Source organism: Magallana gigas, chromosome 1, assembly GCF_963853765.1.
Source record: "Magallana gigas chromosome 1, xbMagGiga1.1, whole genome shotgun sequence".
Classification (NCBI taxonomy): Eukaryota; Metazoa; Mollusca; class Bivalvia; order Ostreida; family Ostreidae; genus Magallana; species Magallana gigas.
The window spans coordinates 11,553,712-11,561,340 of record NC_088853.1 but is presented as its reverse complement, the minus strand read 5'-3'; the positions used below and the strand labels follow the sequence as shown (position 1 = coordinate 11,561,340).

The 7,629-nt window shown below is 33.2% G+C and overlaps 1 protein-coding gene across 4 annotated transcripts in view; it reads right to left on the bottom strand.

The window, feature by feature from the left end:
* LOC136274939 (multiple epidermal growth factor-like domains protein 11) overlaps positions 1–1,763 on the bottom strand; it is a 19,322-nt gene extending 17,559 nt beyond the window's left edge. For 2 of the 4 annotated variants that reach the window (XM_066082974.1, XM_066082984.1), the window contains exon 1: positions 1,464–1,763. The gene's annotated coding sequence lies outside the window, so the exon portion shown is untranslated. The remainder of the gene's footprint in view (positions 1–1,463) is intronic. The other 2 variants (XM_066082971.1, XM_066082978.1) reach the window with 2 other exon arrangements.
* Positions 1,764–7,629: the final 5,866 nt, after the last annotated feature.

Sequence of the window (7,629 nt, the reverse complement as noted above, 5' to 3'; positions counted from 1 at the left end):
AAATCGACACCTATTGTGGCCCCACCGAACCCTCGAAGGTCATGAATTTCTCTACTTTAAGTCTACATTACCTGATGATGCTTCCACACAAGTTTCAGCTTTCCTGGCTGATTGCTTTCTGAGAAGAAGATTCTTTAAGATTTAGTCCATATATTCATATGTAAAAAGTCGACCCCTAATGTGGCCCCATTCTACCCCCGAGTCATGATTTTCACAACTTTGAATTTACTCTACCCGCTTTAACATCTCTGATATCTTTGAAGATTTCGGCTAAAAAACAAAAGTCGTCATATGACATGCATGATTTTGATGTCCGATTATCACAAAAATAGATACCAGCTAATAGCATGTCTAAAGTAAGAGTATTCAAATTCTACACATCTGCAATGGTTGCTTGAAAAAACGCAACAGATTTCGTTGTAACCGACGGACAAAAAGACACATAAGGGTAAATAGAAAACCCAGTGTATCCCGTCTTCTTTCTACCGGGAGTATAAAAATGGGGTGTTGCTAACGCGGAACGGAACGGAAAGGAATACGGAAAGTGTTATTAACTCGATAGACGTGTTAAACAAGGTGTAAACAATATATTTAAAACAAGTTTAAAATCCCAAGCAAGGTTCAAAGTCCTGAAAAACACAATCAAACGTTCAACTGACTGCCCTACACTATAATTTCTTCAGTATTACAAATGGAAAATACGTAAAAAGTGTTTTTTTTTAATAACTTATTTAATCACACTGTTTGTACATTTCATTTTTCCGTTTCGAACTTTATTAAGCAAAGTGAATGCAATGATATAATTGATAGACATTCGTAAGAATGATATCAAATAATTAAGCTACCTTTTGATAATAATCATTCATAAAATATGAATAAAAGATACAAAGTACATATTTTCTTCAATGAATACAATATTCAAGGATTAAACGTAATTTTTTTCTTTTTTCGTTTCGTTCTGTGTTCCGTTCCGCGTTTTAGCACCACCCATAAAAATGCGTGTCGCTGGTCAATAAGATAACGGTTTTAATAAATAATTTTGTCTATCAAATATTGCTTCTACAATCTGCTAGGAAAACTTGCTAGTTATGCATGTTTTTATTTATCCATCAAAGAAAAAAGAAACACCAACAACAAAAAAACACCACCATACCAAAAAGAAATAAACATAAAATTCACAACACGAAATGTGAATGTAAATTTACATGTTATTTCAGAAATCATATTAATGGTAAAGTGAGAATGCTTTATAATAAAAAAAAAAGTTCATGGAGTACGGTTTTATATTTTAAATACAAGATCACAATTTAAGTGGGTCTCTTGACAAAGCAATGCAAAATAAATCTTTTGTCAGATATCCCATTATTTGTTTTAACCATTCATGTTCCATTTCCTACATAAAGTAATTTGTTTACACCAACTTAATCTATATTTAAATATTAACTTAACGTTCAAAATCATACCTTTGATTACAGTTGTCACTTATACTGGTAAAATCATACGTGGATACTTCCTCTTTCAATATCCATTCACAGATCGATTGAATATAAAAATAAAAGAACTATTTGTATAAAGGGTGTAATAAACAGGTTTAACTAATGCATATTACAAAACCAGATAGTTAGAGATAGTTTTTAGGCACTTTAAAGCACTAGCGCCGCGCTTTGAATAGCCAGTTAGAAGATTAAATACCACTAAGAGTTTTAAAATAGGGGGTATATCCTAAGGTTCAATACGCATGACTTATTTCAGGCGAGTGTTGTTGAAATGTAAACACCTTGGCGAATATGTATCAAAAGTAAAGTATCAACTTAATAACAGTAAATAAAAAAGAACCACTCTTATCCACAAGATAACACGAATTGCGTGCAAAGAAAGTGTATATAAAGAGTTACACTATTTCTATTTTCATTCAAACATGGGTCGGCTTCACTGGTAAACTAAATTGGAAGAAAGTGCATTGCGTGGATTCCTTGCAGGACCTAAGTAAGCCAATCTGATGATAATCAGATCCTCGATCCGCTTCTCATTTCCTTATTGTCGCACCACGAGGATCTCAAGAAACCCAACTAGAGGTCAACTCCCAAATGAATGAACATTGTTTTGACCAATCAAATCGTTGGTTCCATTCCTATGTTACATGTTTTTTAAAGTTAAATCAGTTCTTTCGTTTGCCTGAGCGTGTCTAATATAAACTTATACACCGTCTTCAGCTCCGCAGCACTGTTAGGGCTTGCTATGAAAATATCAGCGGATTTAAACGTTCATAAAACAATCCATCTATTATCACAAAATCTTTATGTAAAGTTATTTTATTATCATACAAATTTGATATCAAACAGTACAGTAAATGCTTGTTTTGATTATACCTTTTGTGTTCCCTTGACTTGATGGTCACGTGATATGTGTGATAATTCTCCCCACTGGAGGTCATAAACAAATTTCAATATTATAAGGGCATACCCTTTTTTGAATCAAAATTTCAAATGACAATCAAATTCTACTGTTATGGTAGATTCTGAAAAGTGCTGGTGCTTTGTATAGAGTACATCTTTTATTAGAATAAATATCAAAGAAATGAGCTCCAGTTGGAATCTATATGACCTTCGCTTAATATTTTACGTATTTAATAATTAATTCCGTAGATTTCATTGGAGGAGCAGCACTTAATTACTTTAACATTCCCTAAATTTATATCCCAAAGATCAAAATGATCTATGAAGTGTATGCCCTTGTAAAAAGTGGATTCAGATAGACTTACCGATGTGCTGTGTTGGCAAAAAAAAAGTCATGATTATCTTTTCTGTAAATCAGTTAACAAGAGCACCGCTAAGCGGAGCGTCCCCTCCCAACATGAGTTAATGTGTTGTTGATGCATTATTTAGGAATATATAGCTATGTAAATGTAAATGAGGAGACCACATTCTACTAACTCTCTATTACTACAAAGACTACTTTTTCTTTACCTGTACTTCACTTCCGTTTCACAGAAGTGAAGCGAAAGTTGTTATTGTTAAGACGTACATAAAAGTTCTGTTTAAAATTGTGTTATTTTAACGATATATTAAAATGAACTCCACTAATTGACTTGAAAATTCATAGAATTTGTCCTTTTACCATGCCATATAAGTGTACGAAGTTTGATATATATATCTGGCAATGGCTTTCCTTTAAAGTTGCTTCCAAGCTGAACACGCATACACACTAGCACAACAGCAATGATATATACCCTTCGCAACAAGTCGCGCGAGGGGATAATAAGTATCACAAGATATATTTTTTACGACTGCTGGCATGGCAGCAACATGTGGCGTTTCTAAAAATGAGTTCAGATAGAGCAAAAAATCATTTTCTTTAGGTTCTATTGTTTAGCAGAATGATAACCTCTGTATTGTCCGCTTGCCTCAGAAAACGTCTTCTCACAGCAACACAAACACAGGCAGGAACTGGTATTCGCCTTCCAGCTCTTGGCCGCCCATGTTGCCACAAGACAAAGTTTCTGCAGGCCTGGTTTCTGAATGTCGACAGTTAGAAACTGGACATTAATTGGTTTTAAAAACTCAAATTGATGGCTACCGTCGTTAAACCATGCCTCAAGCACTACTTTCTGAGTTTGTGCTTTGAGGTGATGCATGGAAATTGCCTCCACGCGGGGATAAACTGAACGTCGACATACCCCACACGAACTCCACTGCATATTTGATTTGGAGGGTTTTTTTTTCCCACTATCTTCCATCTCCCTCATTAGAAAAGGTCTTGCAAAACTGTTTAACAGCAGCCATGCTTTACATTCTTAGCCGCAGTTCGTCAACTGGGATAATGTCTACAGCATCTAATAAAAAATATATAAAATTTACATATGAAAAATAATATCAAAAATTGTGTATATTTAAATTGTGTTTTGTGTATAATCATGAGAGAAAAAATCAGTGAATGACATCTCCTACCATTAAAAAAAACGCCTAGGTCATTGTTGTTTTCATATCCAGCCGCCAAAAAAGCTGTTGATTCCGGCTGACTCCTTTATTTTTGTACACATTACTGTGTTGCTCTAAGCATATTGATTGCTCGTTTGTAATGTTCTTTTCCTAATTTTATTTTGAAGAAATAATTACTGCTCCCCATGATCTGAATTGTTCAAAAACGCTTGAAACTTTCAAACATCTCACAAACTATGATGTTTTGATATCAAGTTAGAACGTGGCACCTGCGTATTATTTTAAATGAAGGAGCATGGAATTCATCAACAGTTTTGCGTGTGTGAAATTGCATTGCTTACTTGAGCACTAGTTGGTGATACAATGTATTTTTCTTCTTACTTCATTCTTCGTAAATAGTCGTATCTCAGGTATTGTGATTTGTACTGCATCGATATACTCCGGTACTCGATATGTATTCGCATATACATATTCTTAATGCTGCGTTAGGCAAGTTCTTTTACTTTAGCATCTAAACCGTTTAAATTCCGGCACTTTAGTTAAACATATTTAATATGTTTCAGAAACATTTAAAATCAGCATTATTTTGATTTCACATCAAACATTTTTTATCGATATGAGTATTAAAAGGACAAAGAGAGAGGAAAACAAAGAATTATATCAAAAATATTACAGAAAATATTTTTATATAAACATACAAATAAAAGATGCATGATTTTCAAGGTAATTCTAAAATCGCATTTACGTTATAACAGGCTGTAAAACTTTTGATTCTGTTGATTAAAGCATAACATAAGTTGATTATATTCCGGTTGAGCTGCGCTGCAATGTTGTTCCGTGCTTTATTTTACTTGGTGTTTGAGATAGGCCGGGCGTATTACCTTTATTATTTGTTATTTACCTTATAGCTCCCATGTGTTGACAGTTTAAGTTTTTTGCCCAGCATGATCTGTATGTCATCAGGCGCAAGCATGAAATGTCTTGTATTATTCCAAAAGTTAAACATGCCACTAAAGGGAGAAACCCTGTTGTTTTTATTTCTGCATTTCTTTCATTAATACAGAGCCATAGGAAAAATACAATTATATAAAACTCAATTTGCAATAGGACAGTTAAAGTTTTTTCCTATCGTGTATAAGGGGGAATCAAATATATACATGTATTTGTAATTGTCATCGTGCTTTTTGTATTTCTCTTTTTCCCCAAAGTTTAAGAGTTTTGATGGAAACAACGATATGGTAAACCACAATCCGTAGAATAATACCATTCTAACAGAAAGATAAATATGTATGTAAATATCGTTAATCATTGTAAACCATTCAGCTTCATTGATTTATTTATTTTTTAAAGCCAATTTCATCACGATGCTTTCCTCTTTATATTAGACATGGTGGCTTATCTCTTGACATATTGTTAAATTAGATCAAGTAAAAATTAACAAAAACGTCGTATGATTCTAAGTTTTACCTTATATTTTATCTATACATTTTACATTACATGTCAAAAAACCAATAATATTACACAAAAATTATGAGAACAAATTAACACTTTATGTCCTTAAATCTAAACATGTACAGTGTATACTAACCACAAGGATTGTGTTCTTTTTTGTACTGTACGACTTACGTGGATCACCAACATTTTCAAATCACTCAACTCGGACCTATACTCAAACTCCTAAAGAAGAGTGAATCGATTTAAGGTTGAGTGTTGCCTTGCGGAAAGTTGGTGACGAAGAGGTCTGGTCGAAAGCAAGAACCTAGCCTAATATAATAAAATGTTGTCAAATTTTAACTAGTAATAAATACAGTAGATCAAACAGTCCAAGCTTCGCAGTGTTTGTCTTTAAAAATGTTCACTTAATTCATACTAACAAGTTTGCTTGAAACTTTACAGAAGCCGTAATGCAAAAAACTAATTACACCCCTCTCTTCTTCAATTTATTTTTATTAAGCATTCAATTCACATAATATGAAAATTAATCTTTTCAGTATAATCTGTCCCTTGTAAAGTCATATTATTTTGCCGTACATGTCTCAATGCACAATGACCTTAATTTTATTTTAGAGGAACCACTGAAAACTCGGAATTAAATAGAAGATGGATGTATCTCTAATTGAAAGAACAATATGACCATAATATTCCCTCGTAATGGTTCTACTTATTTTTCTTTGATTTAAAAGCAGTTTCCAGATACAATGTTGTTGATGTTATGTTTAATAATTTAAAAAGAAACAAAATTTAAATATTGTATATCAATTTTACGCAAATCCGTGGTACGACGCCTATGTACTATGTGAATTAACTGAGAATTAAATCAAAACTGTTCAAGGGGTAAAGCTCTGTTCAGGCAGTTGCGTAGGATGGGGATTGCATATATATTCATTCACAAAAAAGTTCCATTTGCATAATTTTCATTATCGAGAATAAAACAGTTTGTAATTCTTGCAAAAAGGTAATCAAAAGCCAGTTTGGTTCTCATTCATGTATGAAACTGAAATCATCCTTCCCTAGCTATATGAGGGGATGAAGACCCTCTTCGCCACCCTGAACATCCATTTTGCATGCAAACAGCTATATAGGTAGTTAATATTGCTGACTTAAGTAACAGTCTTAAGATATTGATATCAATAAAGGCCAACCTGTAATGGGACAATTCTTATGAATCGGTAGAATGATGACGGTGGAATTTTTATTGAATGATGGCGGTTAATGTTAATAAAATGAAGAATGAGCAATGCACAGGAGAAATCCCCATTAGGACAATGAGGCGTTTGCGCAGAGCAGTGGCAGAATCTAGTTTAAAAAGGTACCGCACTTTGTTATTCGCCAAGTTCTTTAGGAAAATATACCAAACTCTTGTACAGTTCGCACGCAAAATTGCATGTTCGGAGCAACACATAACATTGAATTCTGGCAGATACTAGCAGCACATTTCAAGAAAAGCATTAAATAAAATATTGATTCGTGTTAAATGTAAAGTTCAAAATATACGGGGTATTGTTGATCTAGTTGGATTTTTATATCACAAACAATGATAAAGGAAAGCCTGGGCGAAAAAAAACCCCGCATAATTACCAAACCTTTAAGCGTATATACACCCCTCACGGTAACTGCTCTATTGTAAGGCAAAATGACATACTTAAGTCTTTGGTAAAAAAAAAAAAGTCTTCATTTACGACACCTACGAAAAGTTCGACAAAGTATGCCAATTTGCCCTGTACTGCAGTTATCCTTTAGGGGTCTACTAGATAACGTTAACATATTTTCCAGTATTCTCTTGTTTTATTCTCAGCAGATCTCACCTAAATTTTGTATTAGAGTTTTTAGTTGTCTTATTATAAATAGTAGTTTTTAAGTCTGTTTACAATGCTTTACCATCAAATTTACTCGACATTCTGCTTTCTGTTATGACGTCATTAACAAGTTAATACATGACTATGTATTGTACGACTCTTGAAGACTTCTTTTTTATCCGTTTCATTTAATAGTGTATATTATATTGAAACACCTTAGGGCAGCACATATACTAATTTACGTAATTGTATGCTTGTAGACTCAATATCGTGTTTTGCCATTTTTTATATGTTTTTAATTGTGACCGTTCTTAATGATTTATCAATAAAGGAACCTAAATCAGTCCTTCAATAATATTATTTTTTTGTTCCGAAACTTGTTTGTTTCCGGGCAT